At 51.2% G+C, this 16,746-nt stretch overlaps 1 protein-coding gene across 1 annotated transcript in view; it reads left to right on the top strand.

Moving 5' to 3' along the window:
* The first annotated feature begins 14,260 nt into the window (after window positions 1-14,260).
* Window positions 14,261-16,746, top strand: part of LOC142246725 (uncharacterized) — a 329,582-nt gene continuing 327,096 nt past the window's right edge. The window contains exon 1 of the mRNA XM_075319778.1: window positions 14,261-14,315. The gene's annotated coding sequence lies outside the window, so the exon portion shown is untranslated. The remainder of the gene's footprint in view (window positions 14,316-16,746) is intronic.

Here is a 16,746-nt window from a genome sequence, read left to right as displayed (position 1 = left end):
CGAAGCCAAGGTGCGAAAACGAATGGCATATTGGCCCACCGTCAGAGTCCCCTGACGTAGCCGGAGGAGAGATGAGGCAGACGCGGAGGCGCGTCCGGGCTCATCAAAGGTGCCACGAAATGCCTGCAGGAATTTCTGGATGTTGGTGGTTACCGGATCCTCCTTCTCCCACAAGGGGTTCATCCAGGCCAGTGCCTCTCCCTCTAGATGGGACATCATGAACGCGACCTTGGCTTGGTCAGAGGCAAAAAGGTGCGGCAGCAGCTTGAAATGGAGAGAGCATTGGTTGATGAATCCCCTGCAGGTCTTGGGATCTCCGGCGTACCGGGGTGGTGAGGCCAAACGAAGTTTGGAAGTATCCGAGGAGGCTGCCACGGGAGCTGTGGCCGTGGATTGTACAGTGGAAACCTGAGATGCCAAGGATGTGGCCGTCGCTTGTAGCGTGTTCAGGCGGGTATCCACAGAAGACATGAAGTTCAGCATGCGGGTCTGGGTCTCGCGCTGGCGTGTGAGTTCCTGCTGCAAGGCCACTAGTGCTTCGGCGGGATCCATGGCCTGTTCTAGCTGTTACGTCCGGGTGGTGGAAGCACTGGACCGTACACCGATGTCCCCTGAGGAGGCAGCCAGGCCGATCACCCGGCAGAGGGTCCTGATGCACGGCAGCCGAAGCACTATAGGTAGCTGGACAGTCCGTAGAGGAGCAGGAAAGGTGGATGATGCTGAACCCACGGAGTTCTGGACGGTAGTCCGGGTGACGAGGCTCAGGGTCCGAGGCTGGGTTGTAGGATCAGGCGGGATCCGGAACGGGTCACCGAACGGAGCCAGGGACTGGAGACTGGCGGAGCTGCAGAGGTGGTGGGGCATCCGCCGAAGTCACCGTCAGGGTCCAGGGATGGACTTGGTTCGGAGCGACTGGCGTGGCAGGACAGGCTCTACGAGACAGGACAGGGTTAATGCAAGGCAAAGCACAAGGCAAAGCAACACGGGGACCTGAACACTAGCTTGCTAAACACGTAGAACAGGCCCCGCCCACCAGGAAAGAGAAACCTTATATACCCTGTACCTGTCTATGCAATATCCTGTTTCTGGGTGCTGGCCCTTTAAGAAAGGGTCAATGACCGCGCGCGCGCCCTAATGCGCATGCGCGAGGCCCGTGTGCCAGAAGCCAGTCCAGGAAGCGGTGAGGAGGAAGCAGGAGCGCCCGGCTGGGAGTCCCACGTCGCAGAGGAGCGCCGGGAGCGGGGAGCTGGACTCATTGAGGCTGCAGGCGGGGACGAGTAGGCCGTGACCGGAGTGGTGAGCAGGGGACGCCGCCGGGGAGCGGGGAGCGGGCCATGGGGACCGGAGAACGGGACCAGGGGACCGGGAAGCGTGACAAAAAGTAAAGTTTTCATTTTTTTCCTTCCACATGGCTTTGGTTCCTGTGAAGCACCTAAAGGGTTAATAAACTTTTTCGATGTGGTTTTGAGCAGTGTGAGGGTGAAGTTTTTGAAAAGGTGTTACTGTTGGGCATTTTGTTGGAAAAATGAGAAATTGCTGATGAACTTTGAATCCTTCTAAGTAACGTCCTAACAAGAAAAATTAGGTTTAAAAAATTGTGGTGATGTAAAGTAGAGATGTGGGAAATGTTATTTAGTAATTATTTTGTGTGACATAATTCTCAGATTTATGGGCATAAAATTTCAAAGTTTGAAAATTGTGAAATTTTCGTCAAATTTCCGATATTTTCACAAATAAACGCAAAAAATATCGTCATCATTTTACCAATAATATGAAGTATAATATGTCACGAAAAACGACAGAGTCGCCAAGATCCGTTGAAGTGTTCCAGAATTATAACCTGTTAAAATGACGCAGGTCAGAATTGCAAAAAATGGTGAAAATCATGGTCTGGGGTAAAGGGGTTAATATAGGTAGGAGATAAAAATATAAAGCCGAAGTGATGATGATATAGTTGTGGTCAAATGCAGCACCCCTCTGCTCTTCTTCTCAGTGACGTCACTGCTCTGCAGACTCTCTGGGTCACACTGAGCTTTGCTCCTCTTCTCAGTGATGTCACTGCTCTGCAGACTCTCTGGGTCACATTGAGCTTTGCTCCTCTTCTCAGTAATGTCACTGCTCTGCAGACTCTCTGGGTCACACTGAGCTTTGCTCCTCTTCTCAGTGATGTCACTGCTCTGCAGACTCTCTGGGTCACACTGAGCTTTGCTCCTCTTCTCAGTGATGTCACTGCTCTGCAGACTCTCTGGGTCACATTGAGCTTTGTTCCTCTTCTCAGTGATGTCACTGCTCTGCAGACTCTCTGGGTCACATTGAGCTTTGCTCCTCTTCTCAGTGATGTCACTGCTCTGCAGACTCTCTGGGTCACACTGAGCTTTGCTCCTCTGCTCCTCTTCTCAGTGATGTCACTGCTCTTCAGACTCTCTGGGTCACACTAAGCTTTGCTCCTCTGTTACTCTTCTCAGTGATGTCACGGCTCTCCAGAATCTCTGGGTCATGTTGTGCTCTCCGTGACCTAGAAGAGGCTTTTACAATGTAAATCTATGAACGTCCGAATGAGGTTCTATAGACTTACATTGTAAAAAACTTTCAGGTAACATCACTCAGAAGAGGAGCACAGCGGATACCGGAGAAGGGGCTAGGTGAATATATTAACGCTCACACTGCAGAGCACAAACATTTACACAGAATTTGGGGGGGAAGTTCATTGGACACGTCTTCAAAGCAGAATATAAGCGTCATCCTGTTATAGCCTTTCTTTGTAGAGACAGAAGCACCAGGAGTATCAAAGTGCAAAACAGTTTTATTTAAATACACAAGGAGGGGTTTTGGGAATCACACATAAAACAATTAAAAGACATACAATGAGAAAAACTGCAGTCAGGGCAGATGGCAAGAATGGCATTTAAATATACAATAGTGTAAATATATCCCAGTATGCAGTGAAATATCACCTAATATATGTATATATATGTATACACTGTTTGATGATAGATTTGGAGTAAGTAGTTAACAATGATAGGAGCAATATGAGGGGGGGGGGGGGGGATGCAAACTGGCCACACAAATATAAAGTGCTTCAGTGCATAGAAGGTTCAGAGAAAGAGGCAGACAGACAGGGAAAGAGGCAGACAGACAGACAGGAAAAGAGGCAGACAGGAAAAGAGGCAGACAGACAGGAAAGAGGCAGAGAGACAGACAGGAAAAGAGGCAGACAGACAGGAAAAGAGGCAGACAGACAAACAGAAAAGAGGCAGACAGACAGGAAAAGAGGCAGACAGACAGACAGGAAAAGAGGCAGAAAGACAGGAAAGAGGCAGAGAGACAGACAGGAAAAGAGGCAGACAGACAGGAAAAGAGGCAGACAGACAGAAAAGAGGCAGACAGACAGGAAAAGACGCAAAATGAAAGTACAAAGAAAAAACAGCCAGACGTCCTGTTTGCAGGTGAAAATATATATATATATATTTATTGATCAAATAAGCTGGAATGAAATACTTAAAAAAGTGTGAAACAACTGAAAATATGTCTTATATTCTAGGTTCTTCAAAGTAGCCATCTTTTGCTTTGATTACTGCTTTGCACACTCTTGGCATTCTCTTGATGAGCTTCAAGCGATAGTCACCGGAAATGATTTTAAGAGAGCTAGGATATGGGAAAGACAGGAGAAAAGAGAGATAGGAGGTAATAGGCTATGTGCGCACTAGGCGTTTTTTTCACGGCATTTTGCGCGTTTTTCGGGTGCGTTTTTGTTCAGAAAACTGCATGACTTTCCTTCACCAGCAAAGTCTATGAGTTTTCATTTTTGCTGTCCGCACACAGCATTTTTTTTAGCTGGGTTTTTGTGGTGCCCACAAAAACGCAGCATGTCAATTATTCCTGCGTTTTTCACTGCATTTTTCACCCATTGAGTTCAATGAGATGTTCAAAAATGCAATGAAAAACACAAATTGCAAATATAGCTGCGTTTCTATGACTCAAAACGCAGCTATAAACGCAAGGGCCATGCCTGCTCCCGTCCTGCGCCATGTCCAGACGGGAGGTGGAAGCAGCTGCGAAATCAAAAGTGAACAGTAAAAAAAAATATATGATATTCACTTATCTATAGACTCCCGGTACATGTCCGCTCCAGGCTCCTCTTCCTGGTACCGCCACCCCTGCTCCCACTGTGTGCAGACTCCCGGGACACATCCGATCGCTGCAGGACCTGCTGGTGATCAGCTGATGCGGTCACTTGACCGCATCAGCTGATCGTATACGTCTAACAGTGAGGCCGGCTTTTTACTGCCCGGCCATCTTAAACTATCAGCTGATGCTGTCAGGTGACCGCATCACTGATTACCGGCAGGTCTTGCAGCGATCGGACAGGAGTCTGCACAGAGGTGTGTAGGTTTTTTTTTTCTACTGATGCATCAGCTGATTGTATAAACGCCGTTTATACAATCAGCTAATGTGTCATATGATTCACATCCTTGAACCGGAAACATCATCTGATCGCTTTGCATTTTTTTCTGGCAAACCGATCAGATGATATTGGATCTGGATTGGACATCACGGGACCCTTGACCTAGGATTACTGCGGAGAAGGAGTCACTAATTGTGTTGTTTTATTTCTAATACAAATATTTTTCTCTGTGTATTTTTTTTATCTTTACTAGAAATTCATGGTGGCTATGTCTAATGTTGGCATGACACCATGAATTTCGGGCTTAGGGCCAGTTGATAATACACAGCTAGCCCTAACCCCATTATTACCCAGCGAGCCACCTGGCATCAGGGCCGCTGAAAGAGTTGGCTATAGCGCCAGAAGATAGCGCTTCTATAAAAGCGCCATTTTCTGGAGTGGCTGCAGACTGCAATTCGCAGCGAGGGTTCCCAGAAAGCATGGGTACTCTGTGCTGTGGATTCCAATCCCCAGCTGCCTAGCTGTACCTGGATGGACAAAAAAATTGGGCAAAGCCCACGTCATTTTTTTTTAATTATTTCATGAAATTCATGAAATAGTAATAATAAAAAAAAAAGGCTTCCCTATATTTTTGGTTCCCAGCCAAGTACAAATAGGCAGCTGGGGGTTGGGGGCAGCCGTACCTGCCTGCTATACCTGGCTAGCATACAAAAATATGGCAAAGCCCACGGCGCTTTTTTTTTACGTTTTTGGGCAAAAAACTCCTGCATACAGTTCTGGATGGAGGATGCTGAGCCTTGTAGTTCTGCAGCTGCTGTCTGCTCTCCTGCATACACTAGTGGATGGAATATGCTGAGCCTTGTAGTTCTGCAGCTGCTGTCCGCTCTCCTGCATACACTAGTGGAGACTGAAGGAGAACAGATTGAAGCAGGAAATGACATCAGATCTTTTTTTTTCTTTTCTTCACCAATCTTTAATGGCATTGTTCACTAATAAAAAAAATGTATAAAAACGCAGTGAACCAAAATGTTTATGTGCGTTTTTTAGCGGCCAGAAATGCAGCGCTTTTAATCCCACAAAAAAATGCCTAGTGCGTACGTACCCATAGAGGGACAAGAGACAGGAAACGTGAGACAACATTAAAGAGCGAGAGACAGGACAGAAGAGAGACAGGAAGTAAAAGGTAAATTTCTGAATGTAAGTGGGATTATGGTCAATAATATTACATCCAAACAATCCACAATTTTGTGAACAGCAGTTCCCAAACTGCACAATTGCCCCTTCACGGCATGGAGGTAATAGGGGAATACAGACCCTCCCTACAGGTCTCAACAGAGTTTAATTGTCCTCTGACCCAGAGTTTAACCCAGAGTTTAATTGTCCTTTATGATATCTTTTCCAATTGATACTCTATACCAGTGATGGCGAACCTATGGCACGCGTGCCAGACAGGGCACGCAGAGCCCTTTTTGCTGGCACGCGCACTGTCGCCACACTGCGCCACTTTGAACTGCCGGTGTGATCGCGCCAGCAGATCAAAGTGGTGTTTAGCAGAGGAGACATTTCTCCTCGCTCTGACACTCCTCCTCTCCTGGGCTGCAGGCCTGTTGCCTAGGAGACGGAGGAGCATCAGTAGGCGGCGCCGGCGTCTTGTGGCCGCTCGGGAACTGAAGTGACTGAGGACACAGCAGCGGAGGAGTGGGGGCTAGAAGGTGAGTTTTTTTTTTTCGTTTTTTTTAAGCTCTGTGCGGCTGTGCCAAGGTGTGGGGGGACAGAGCCAGTACGGGACATATACAAACAGAGTACGGGGCATATACAAACAGAGTACGGGGCATTTACAAACAGAGCACGGGGCAAAAATGGGAGCATGGGGCAAACATAGGAGCACGGGGCAAACATAGCACGGGGCAAACATGAGAGCACGGGGCAAACAGAACACGGGGCACACATGGGAGCACGGGGCATATACAAACAGAGCACGGGGCAAACAGAGCACGGGGCATACAGAGCACGGGGCATACAGAGCACCGGGCATACAGAGCACGGGGCATACAGAGCACGGGGCAAACAGAGCACGGGGCAAACAGAGCACGGGGCAAACAGAGCACAGGGCAAACAGAGCACAGGGCATACAGAGCACGGGGCATACAGAGCACGGGGCAAACAGAGCACGGGGCAAACAGAGCACGGGGCAAACAGAGCACAGGGCAAACAGAGCACCGGGCATACAGAGCACGGGGCATACAGAGCACGGGGCAAACAGAGCACGGGGCAAACAGAGCACGGGGCAAACAGAGCACAGGGCAAACAGAGCACGGGGCATACAGAGCACGGGGCATACAGAGCACGGGGAAAATAGAGCACAGGGCAAACAGAGCACGGGGCAAACAGAGCACGGGGCAAACAGAGCACAGGGCAAATGTACCGCCCTGGGGGCTCGGCTGCTCCTGCAGGCTGAGCCGCTTGCGTCCGGGCTCGGTTTGTCGGTGTCTCGATAGCCTCCGGACCGGGGGCCACGCCGCTCTGTTAAGGGAGAGGCGATGGGGGTGGTTGGACGGGGGTTGTCATGACGCCACCCACGGGTTGTGGTGATATGATGCACCACCGCTGCGGTAGAGATGGAGAGGCTCCCGGGAGAGATGGCAGGGTGCAGCTCAGTTGTTAACCCCTCCGTGGGTAGGGGCGGTGTGTCCCGGGGCCCGCTGAGGGGACTAGCGGTGTGATGATGCTTGCGGTGCAAGGGGACGGCGGTGCGGTGCGGTGCCCGGATGGCACTGAGGTACTCACAGTCAATTGCACTCAGAGTCACTGGTAAACCAAGAAGTTCGGTGAAGCTCGGGTCCCGCAGACGGCTGCCGGTGTCCCCTGTGAGGGTGATGGTGGCCCCCTCTTCCCTTACACCTTTCTGCTGTGGAGGCTACCCCTGCCTGGGCAGTGATAGCCCGCTCCCAGATACTTGGACCGGATGGAGCCTCGGTTGCCCGCAGGCGCTGGCCCTTCGGGTTTCTGGTCTTTGGCGGTGACGCTCACCCTGTATTCGGTGGGCTGTTGCCTTCTTTCGGGACTTGGGTGGGAAAGGACCCCGTGAGGTTCAGACCGCAATCAGTTAATTTGCCTCACTCAGTAGATTCAGAGCTCAGTCAGGGTCTGAGTACCCAGTTACTGGTGCTCCGGTAAACGGTTGACTAACGTTCAGGGCCGGCGGGCTCCTACCCTCTCCGGTCCCTACGGTCTACCCTGTTGCTACTGGTCTCCTGCAGGCGGCCACCACCGTCTGCCTGCCTGACGTTACGACAACAGAGAACAGTAGAGAAGGGTTTCAATACCGCGCCAATGATCGACAATCCGGGAGTGTCAGATTAATGTTTCTTTATTTCATGCACAGGTCAGGTCTTATTAATTCTTAATAAAGAAACATTAATCTGACACTCCCGGATTGTCGATCATTGGCGCGGTATTGAAACCCTTCTCTACTGTTCTCTGTTGTCTGCCATTTTGGGGACCGCTGCCGTGATTGGAGCTACATGCTTGCATAGGAGTTGTGACTTTCACAACCATCTTTGGTGAGTAGGATTGCTCATTTCAGACCCCTATATACCGGGGTAAGACCCTATTGCGCTTCTCTTTCCACAGATTTTGCTTATTGCCTGACGTTACGGGGATCCCAGGCTCCTACCCGGGTCCCTGACAGCTTCACTCTTTTACTGTCCATACTGAACTGTTACTCGAACTAGACTGTTTGAACTTCCTGCCTCAGGACAGTAGTCTCCTCGGCTGGGCATGTCTAACCGCCTGAGTACGCCCACCTGGTGTGCCCTACTCACCCTGAGGGAGGCATCAGGTCTCCCACTTGGGGTGATGGATGTGTACTCACTAGGGACAGGGGGTGTGTATGTAGTGTTGTTGTTACCTCCTGTGACCCCTGGGGTCCAGGGCGTCACACTCCCCCTTAGTTAAATGCAGACCATCCGCGGGCTGCCCGACCGACTCCGGTTTATTGTTTTCTGGAACGGCAAAAAGAAAGAGAAACAAGTACAAATATACTAACATTTTCCAATTCACGGTTACTTTGTTATCTTCCCGTAACGGGAGGCATTACTTAAACGTTGCATAAAAAATATAACACTTTTATTAACGGAAACGGGTCCATGATCCTCCGCCTCCCTACCCAAACAACCTAGCCTTGATGCTGCCCCTAAGAAATGGGCAGCACCCCTTTTCCCCAGTCCGGAAACAGGAACGGGGCCAGGTCACCCAGGCAGGAACGGGTACGGTGCGGCGCACCCGGTAGTGGTCCAAAGCTCCCCGGAGACTAGTCACTGGTCCCATTGGTGACAGGACCCCAGCCAACTCTGCTGCAGGCCCTTCCTCCAATCTGCCTCTCCAGACGCTTGCGGAACGGGAGTCATGGACCAAGGGGGCGGGATGAGGGGTTATTTACAGGCCCAATAGTTTTTGGAGTGGCCAGCAAGTCCATGGCCTTGTCCATGAGAAGTCCCTCATGCAACAGGGAAGGGGGTTAACGGTTCAAGCAAGTCCCAACAGGGACGGGACTCTTCTGCAGCCAACGGGCTACCACATTTTTAAACTTTTAAACGGTTTCCTTTTCCAGCATGTCCCAACAGGGATGGTTCTCTTTGTGGTGAACAACTCTACTCCCCCTCGGGGAACTCCTCTTCTACCACCACATCGGGGCTGTACGGTGGAGGAGGGGACTGGGGCAGCTCCGGCACGGAATTTACTCTGCCGGTACGGACGTCCAAGGCAAACCAGCCTCTCGGTGCCGGGTGTAACGTACCAGATCGCCTGGAAGAAGGTTGCGGTCCGGGTGCCTGAACGGGAGATGTTCATTCACGTCCCGCTGGGAGAAGAAGATCTCGGTGTCCAGAGTGGGGTCGTAGAGAAACGCCCAGCCTCTCTCTTTATTGAACTGCCTCACCTGTCCTTCGTGAGTCGGGCCCCGCACCCAGGAATCGGCCCTACGGAGCCTTTCTTTTCCGGCAATGGTGCGGGCTAAGATCTCCTCCCTTTCCTTTTCGCAGGCAGCAATCTCCCGGCTCAGCTGAGTGGGCGGCCGCTCCCAATACGGAGCTTCTGCGTGCCCGGGGTCTGTTGCGGTGAGGATCTCTCCCAGCGAGTGCCCCCTAGCGTCAGCGGCAACCAACACTCTCTGTGGGGAGCCCCGCTGTGTCACGGCTGGCTCTGCTGCTCTGCAGCTGCCTCCCCGCTGTACCTTCTGCGCCTTCTTGGATGCGCGGACAGCCGGGGCCTTCTTGGGCAGGACTACTTCTGGTACAGGTGGCACCACCTCGGGCTCGGGTATTCACCAGAGGTAAGCCTCTTCGGGCAACGGTGATAGCAGCGATGGATCCCACAGCAGGTCCGGGCCAGCCTCCCCAAGCAGCTCCCCATAAGCGCCTGGGACAGACTCCGCCACCGATGTCGGGGGTGGGGATACGGGTGGAGGGGCAGCGACAACCGCTGCCGACCGAGCCCCTCAGCCTCACAGGCCAACCCCTCAAAGGCATAGGGACGTGGGTTGCCTTCCCACCCTGCCAACGCCGTTATCCTTTCACGGGCCCGCACGGCGGCCACTATCTCCCCCATCTCCGCCGCCCAGTGCTCCACGAGGAAGCTTACCTGGTGCTGGAGGTGGCGGCACATCTCCTCGGTCCGGGCCTTCACCCACGCCGCGGTTCCGGGCGCGGGCTCCAGGATCTCGGCGGTCTGGATGGGATTCGCCATGCTGTGTTGCTGTCGGGGTCTAGGAACGGAACGGCTGCAGAGTCCTGGAGTCCCTGCCTTTTATCTTGGGGATCACATCAGGGAGCCTCCTTCTCCTTCTCCCCCCTTAGTTTTCTCTGAGCACACCTTTTGGGGGCGGGGCTTCGCTCTTCGCGCTCGCACTGCTCGAGCGGGAAGACTCGAGCGGGAACCTCTGTGTCAAGATGGCGGATCTTCAAATTTTTCGGCATGACGCCGCTGACAGGTACTTCCAAGGCGCACTTCCACAGGTAAGTGGACTGTCCGAATCCTGTTCGTGACGCCAGAAGAGACGATGTGTACCGCCCTGGGGGCTCAGCTGCTCCTGCAGGCCGAGCCGCTCGGGTCCGGGCTCGGTTTGTCGGTGGCTCGAGCGCCTCTGGACCGGGGGCCACGTCGCTCTGTTAAGGGAGAGGCGATGGGGGTGGTTGGACGGGGGTTGTCATGACGCCACCCACGGGTTGTGGTGATATGATGCACCACCGCTGCGGTAGAGATGGAGGGGCTCCCGGGAGAGATGGCAGGGTGCAGCTCAGTTGTTAACCCCTCCGTGGGTCGGGGCGGTGTGTCCCGGGGCCCGCTGAGGGGACTGGCGGTGTGATGACGCTTTCGGTGCAAGGGGTTGGCGGTGCGGTGCCCGGATGGCACTGAGGTACTCACAGTCAGTTGCACTCAGTCACTGGTAAACCAAGAAGTTCGGTGAAGCTCGGGTCCCGCAGACGGCTGCCGGTGTCCCCTGTGATGGTGATGGTGGCCCCCTCTTCCCTTGCACCTTTCTGCTGTGGTGGCTACCCCTGCCTGGGCAGTGATAGCCCGCTTCCCGATACTTGTACCGGATGGAGCCTCGGTTGCCCACAGGCGCTGGCCCTTCGGGTTTCTGGTCTTTGGCGATGACGCTCACCCGGTATTCGGTGGGCTGTTGCCTTCTTTCGGGACTTGGGTGGGAAAGGACCCCGTGAGGTTCAGACCACAATCAGTTAATTTGCCTCACTCAGTAGATTCAGAGCTCGGTCGGGGTCTGAGTACCCGGTTACTGGTGCTCCGGTAAACGGTTGACTAACATTCAGGGCCGGCGGGCTCCTACCCTCTCTGGTCCCTACAGTCTAGCCGATTGCTACCGGTCTCCTGCAGGCGGCCACCACCGTCTGCCTGCCTGACGTTACGGGGATCCCAGGTTCCTACCCGGGTCCCTGATAGCTTCACTCTTTTACTGTCCACACTGAACTGTTACTCGAACTAGACTGTTTGAACTTCCTGCCTCAGGACAGTAGTCTCCTCGGCTGGGCGTGTCTAACCGCCTGAGTCCGCCCACCTGGTGTGCCCTACTCGCCCTGAGGGAGGCATCAGGTCTCCCACCTGGGGTGATGGGTGTGTACTCACTAGGGACAGGGGGTGTGTATGTAGTGTTGTTGTTACTACCTGTGACCCTTGGGGTCCAGGGCGTCACACAGAGCACGGGGCAAACAGATCACGGAGCAATCATGGGAGCACGGGGCATATACAAACAGAGCACGGGGAAAACAGAGCACGGGGCATACAGAGCACGGGGCATACAGAGCGTGGGGCAAACAGAGCACGGGGCAAACATGGGAGCACGGGGCAAACATGGGAGCACGGGGCAAACATGGGAGCATGGGGCAAACATGGGAGCACGGGGCAAACAGAGCATGGGGCAAACATGGAAGCACGGGGCATATACAAACAGAGCACGAGGCAAACAGAGCATGGGGCATACAGAGCACGGGGCATACAGAGCACGGGGCAAACAGAGCACGGGGCAAACATGGGAGCATGGAGCATATACTGTACAAACAAAGCACGGGGCAAACAGAGTACGGGGCAAACAGAGCACGGGGCAAACAGAGCACGGGGCAAACAGAGCACGGGGCAAACAAACAGAGCATGGGGCAAACAGAGCACGGGGCAAACAGAGCACGGGGCAAACAAACAGAGCATGGGGCAAACAGAGCACGGGGCAAACAGAGCACGGGGCAAACAGAGCACGGGGCATACAGAGCATGGGGCATACAGAGCACGGCGAAAACATGGAGAACACGGGGTATATACAAACAGAGCACAGGGAAACATGGAGAGCATGGGGCATACAGAGCGTGGCGCAAACAGAGCACGGGGCAAACATGGGAGCACGGGGCATATACAAACACAGCACGGGGCAAACAGAGCACGGGGCATACAGAGCACGGGGCATACAGAGCAAGGGGCATACAGAGCACAGGGCAAATATGGGAGCACGGGGCATATATAAACAGAGCACGGGGCAAACAGAGCACGGGGCAAACAGAGTATGGGGCAAACAGAGTATGGGGCAAACAGAGCACGGGGCAAACAATCAGAGCACGGGGCAAACAGAGCACAGGGCATACAGAGCACGGGGTAAACAGAGCACGAGGCAAACAGAGCACGGGGCATACAGAGCACGGGGAAAACATGGATAACACGGGGCATATACAAACAGAGCACGGGGAAACATGGAGAGCACGGGGCATACAGAGCACGGGGCATACAGAGCATGGGGCAAACAGAGCACGGGGAAAACATGGAGAGCACGGGGCATACAAAGCACGGGGAAACATGGAGAGCACGGGGCAAACATGGCTGCAAGGATGGGGGAAACGTGCAAAGATGGAGAGAAACGTGCAAAGAGGGAGAGAAACATGCAAAAATGGGGGAAACATGTCTGCAAGGATGGTGGTAAACATGACTGCAAGGATGGGGGTAAACATGACTGCAAGGATGGGGGAAACATGACTGCAAGGATGGGGGAAACATGCAAGGATGGGGGAAAACATGCCAGGATGGGGTACATTTACCAGGAAGGGAAACATGCCAGGAAGGGGTACATTTACCAGTATGGGGGGATACATTTACCAGAATGGAGGGAAACATGAAAGGATGGGGAGAAACATGCCAGGATGGGGGTACATGAACATGCCAGGATGAGGAAAAATGCCAGGATGGGGAACATTTAGCAGGAAGGGTGACATTTATCAGGATGGGGTACATTTACCAGGAAAGGGGACATTTACCAGGATAAGGGAACATGCCTGGATGAGGTACATTTACCAGGATGGGGTCATTTAACAGCATGGGGGAACATTCCAGGATGGGATACATTTACAATGATGGGGTACATTTACCAGGATGGGGTACATTTACCAGGAATGGGGTACATTTACCAGGATGGGGCCATGATGTGGACAAATATACCAGAATGTAGGAAATATATATCAGAATGGGGGACATGTTTACCACAAAGTGGCCAGGAAGGGGGGCAGAACTACACAATGAAAGGGGAGGGGAGCAACTCGTACGTCTTTATGGGATTTCAAGATGTTCAGACTTTGAAATGTAGATGTGGATTACAGGGTGACATCTGATTGCATTCCAGGCTAAAATCTCTGTCTAATATGCTGCAATTTTTTCCAAAAAGATCAATCCAACTGCTGTGTCTGGAAAGGGCAGGGGCTCAGCTTCAATGTGTGGTAAGCATGAGCGAGATGCCCCCTGCTGAAGAGAAGAGAAGACGGCAAAGGTAAGGTTAAAATCAACTATTTACATAATAGTTGGCACTTCGGGAAAAAAAATGGGTTTAGGGCTTCAGTTTGGGCACTCGGCCTGTGAAAGGTTCGCCATGACTGCTCTATACGATACTATTTACTCGATTTGCATTCCTCCATTTCCCCCCCACCCCGATCCCTATCTTTCCCTTTCCCCAGGTCTAATCTGGTTATTGGAGCCTTTTCGTTGCTTTATAGATTTTGCTGCAATTTTTCTTTTGTATCATTTCTTTTCTTTCCAATTTTCTCTTTCCTAATTTTTGTTATCTCCACTCTCTTTTCAGTACATTTCTGCTCTTATATATAATATATATTTGTTCTTTATATTGTCCTTCTTATTCCTTACTTCAGCTATCTTTATTGTACACATATTGCCCCACTTCCGTCCTGTTGCTCCTCCTTTCTTGGCCGCACTTCCTGTTCTATTCCTTATACACATTCCATGCCCCACTTCCTGCTGCTCCAGCTTTGTCACTTCCAGTTAGCCCCTTTTACACCCCCCCCCCCCCCCGCCGCCTCATGGTGACACACACTGCTGAGCAGCACACACACACTGCCATTCCTCTGAGGTAAGGATACATATACGTAAATATATATACAGTATATAAACCTGCCTGTGTCCATGTGTGTGGAATCTTGCCTATATATATATGCATCTGTATATAAGCCAGGATATATGCCTGCAGTTAATATCTCCCATGGGATGTATAAACACCAGTCTTTGTGTATCATATGTGATGTATACAGCAGAGTATAGTATGGTGCTGGGTATATATAGTATATAATGTAGAGGTGTGTGTATAGGTATATATATATATATATATATATATATATATATATATATATATATATATAATTAGATAGATAGATGTTTATATAGTTTGGTCCTGTGTATATATTATGGAATCTGCGCTACAGTATATACACTGGCACAGCTCTACACTATGTAGTATATACACAGCTCCACAGTATATAGTGTTGAGCTGTGTATATAATGGCTTGCAGCATATATTCTGGAGCTGAGCATACGTGTCCTGTCTTATATACATGGTGCAACTGAGTATCTGCATAGAGAGAGAGAGAGATCAGTACAGACCAAAAGTTTGGACACACCTCATTCAAAGAGTTTTCTTTATTTTCATGACTCTGAAAATTGTAGGTTCACATTGAAGGCATCAAAACTATGAATGAACACATGTGGAATGAAATACTTAACAAAAAAATGTGAAACAACTGAAAATATATCTTATGTTCTAGGTTCTTCAAAGTAGCCACCTTTTGCTTTGATTACGGCTTTGCACACTTGTGGCATTCTCTTGATGAGCTTCAAGAGGTAGTCACCGGAAATGGTTTTCCAACAGTCTTGAAGGAGTTCCCAGAGATGCCTAGCACTTGTTGGCCCTTTTGCCTTCACTGTGTGGTCCAGCTCACACCAAACCATCTCGATTGGGTTCAGGTCTGGTGACTGTGGAGGCCAGGTCATCTGGCGTAGCACCCCATCACTCTCCTTCTTAGGCTGTGTTCACACACTGCGTTTTTTACCTGCGTTTTTGGTGCGTTTTTGCTGCAGAAAGTTCTTGAGAAATTCTTGTAACCTTTCTGCAGACATTCCCCAGCCAAACCTATATATAAAATTAGCTGTGCACACTTCGTTTTTTTCTTAAGAAAATTCTTTCTGTAGATTTTCTTAAGAAAAAGAATGAGCATGTCACTTCTTTTCTGCAGCTAACTGCGTTAGTTACCATAGATAATGGCACAATAACGCAGGGAGCAACCAGCGGTAAAAACGCACCGAAAACGCACCAAATCGCGGTAAAAACGCAGGTGCGTGTTTGGTGCGTTTTTTAACGCAGGTGCGCTAATCCTTCACTCTCTAGACATTTTCTCAAGAAATTTCTTAAGAAAAATCCTTTTTCTAGTGTGCACATAGCCTTAGTCAAATAGCCCTTACACAGCCAGGAGGTGTGTTTGGGGTCATTGTCCTGTTGAAAAATAAATGATGGTCCAACTAAACGCAAACCGGATGGAATAGCATGCCGCTGCAAGATGCTGTGGTAGCCATGCTGGTTCTGTATGTGTTCAATTTTGAATAAATCCCCAACAGAGTCACCAGCAAAGCACCCCCACACCATCACACCTCCTCCATGCTTCACAATGGTAACCAGACATGAAGAGTCCATCCGTTCACCTTTTCTGCGTATCACAAAGACACGGTGGTTGGATCCAAAGATCTCAAATTTGGACTCATCAGACCAAAGCACAGATTTCCACTGGTCTAATGTCCATTCCTTGTGTTCTTTAGCCCAAACAAGTCTCTTCTGCTTGTTGCCTGTCCTTAGCAGTGGTTTCCTAGCAGCTATTTTACCATGAAGGCCTGCTGCACAAAGTCTCCTCTTAACAGTTGTTCTAGAGATGTGTCTGCTGCTAGAACTGTGTGGCATTGACCTGGTCTCTAATCTGAGCTGCTGTTAACCTGCGATTTCTGAGGCTGGTGATTCGGATAAACTTATCCTCCGCAGCAGAGGTGACGCTTGGTCTTCCTTTCCTGGGGCGGTCCTCATGTGAGCCAGTTTTTCTTTTTATTATGCTTGATGGTTTTTGCCACTGTGTGCCGCCCCCACGTCAATAGCAGCCGGGCCGCTCGGATCCGGACCCACAGTGTGGCTCGAGGAATCCTCCGGACCCGGGGATCACGCGGACACTCCGAATTAAAGGGGGACGTATTTGCCGTAATCAGTCTGTGGCGCCACCCACGGTGTGTGGTGAGATGTGGCACCACCGCTACGGCTGTGGGACACCCGGGGCGATAGGATGGCAGCTGGTTGTTAACCCCTCTGTGGGTAGGGATGGTTGCCCTGGGACCCGGTGACTTGGTTAAGGGACTGTGATGGCAGGGGCCAGGGCACGCCTGGTCAAACCAGGCAGTCTCAGCTTACTCACGGTTAAAGAAATCAGATAAGTCCAATGGTTAACCAAGGTGTTGATGGCCGGCTGCCGCGG

The sequence above is a fragment of the Anomaloglossus baeobatrachus genome, chromosome 7, assembly GCF_048569485.1.
Source record: "Anomaloglossus baeobatrachus isolate aAnoBae1 chromosome 7, aAnoBae1.hap1, whole genome shotgun sequence".
Taxonomy (NCBI): Eukaryota; Metazoa; Chordata; class Amphibia; order Anura; family Aromobatidae; genus Anomaloglossus; species Anomaloglossus baeobatrachus.
The sequence above is the reverse complement of the archived record's forward strand: the minus strand, read 5'-3'. Positions and strand labels throughout refer to the sequence as shown.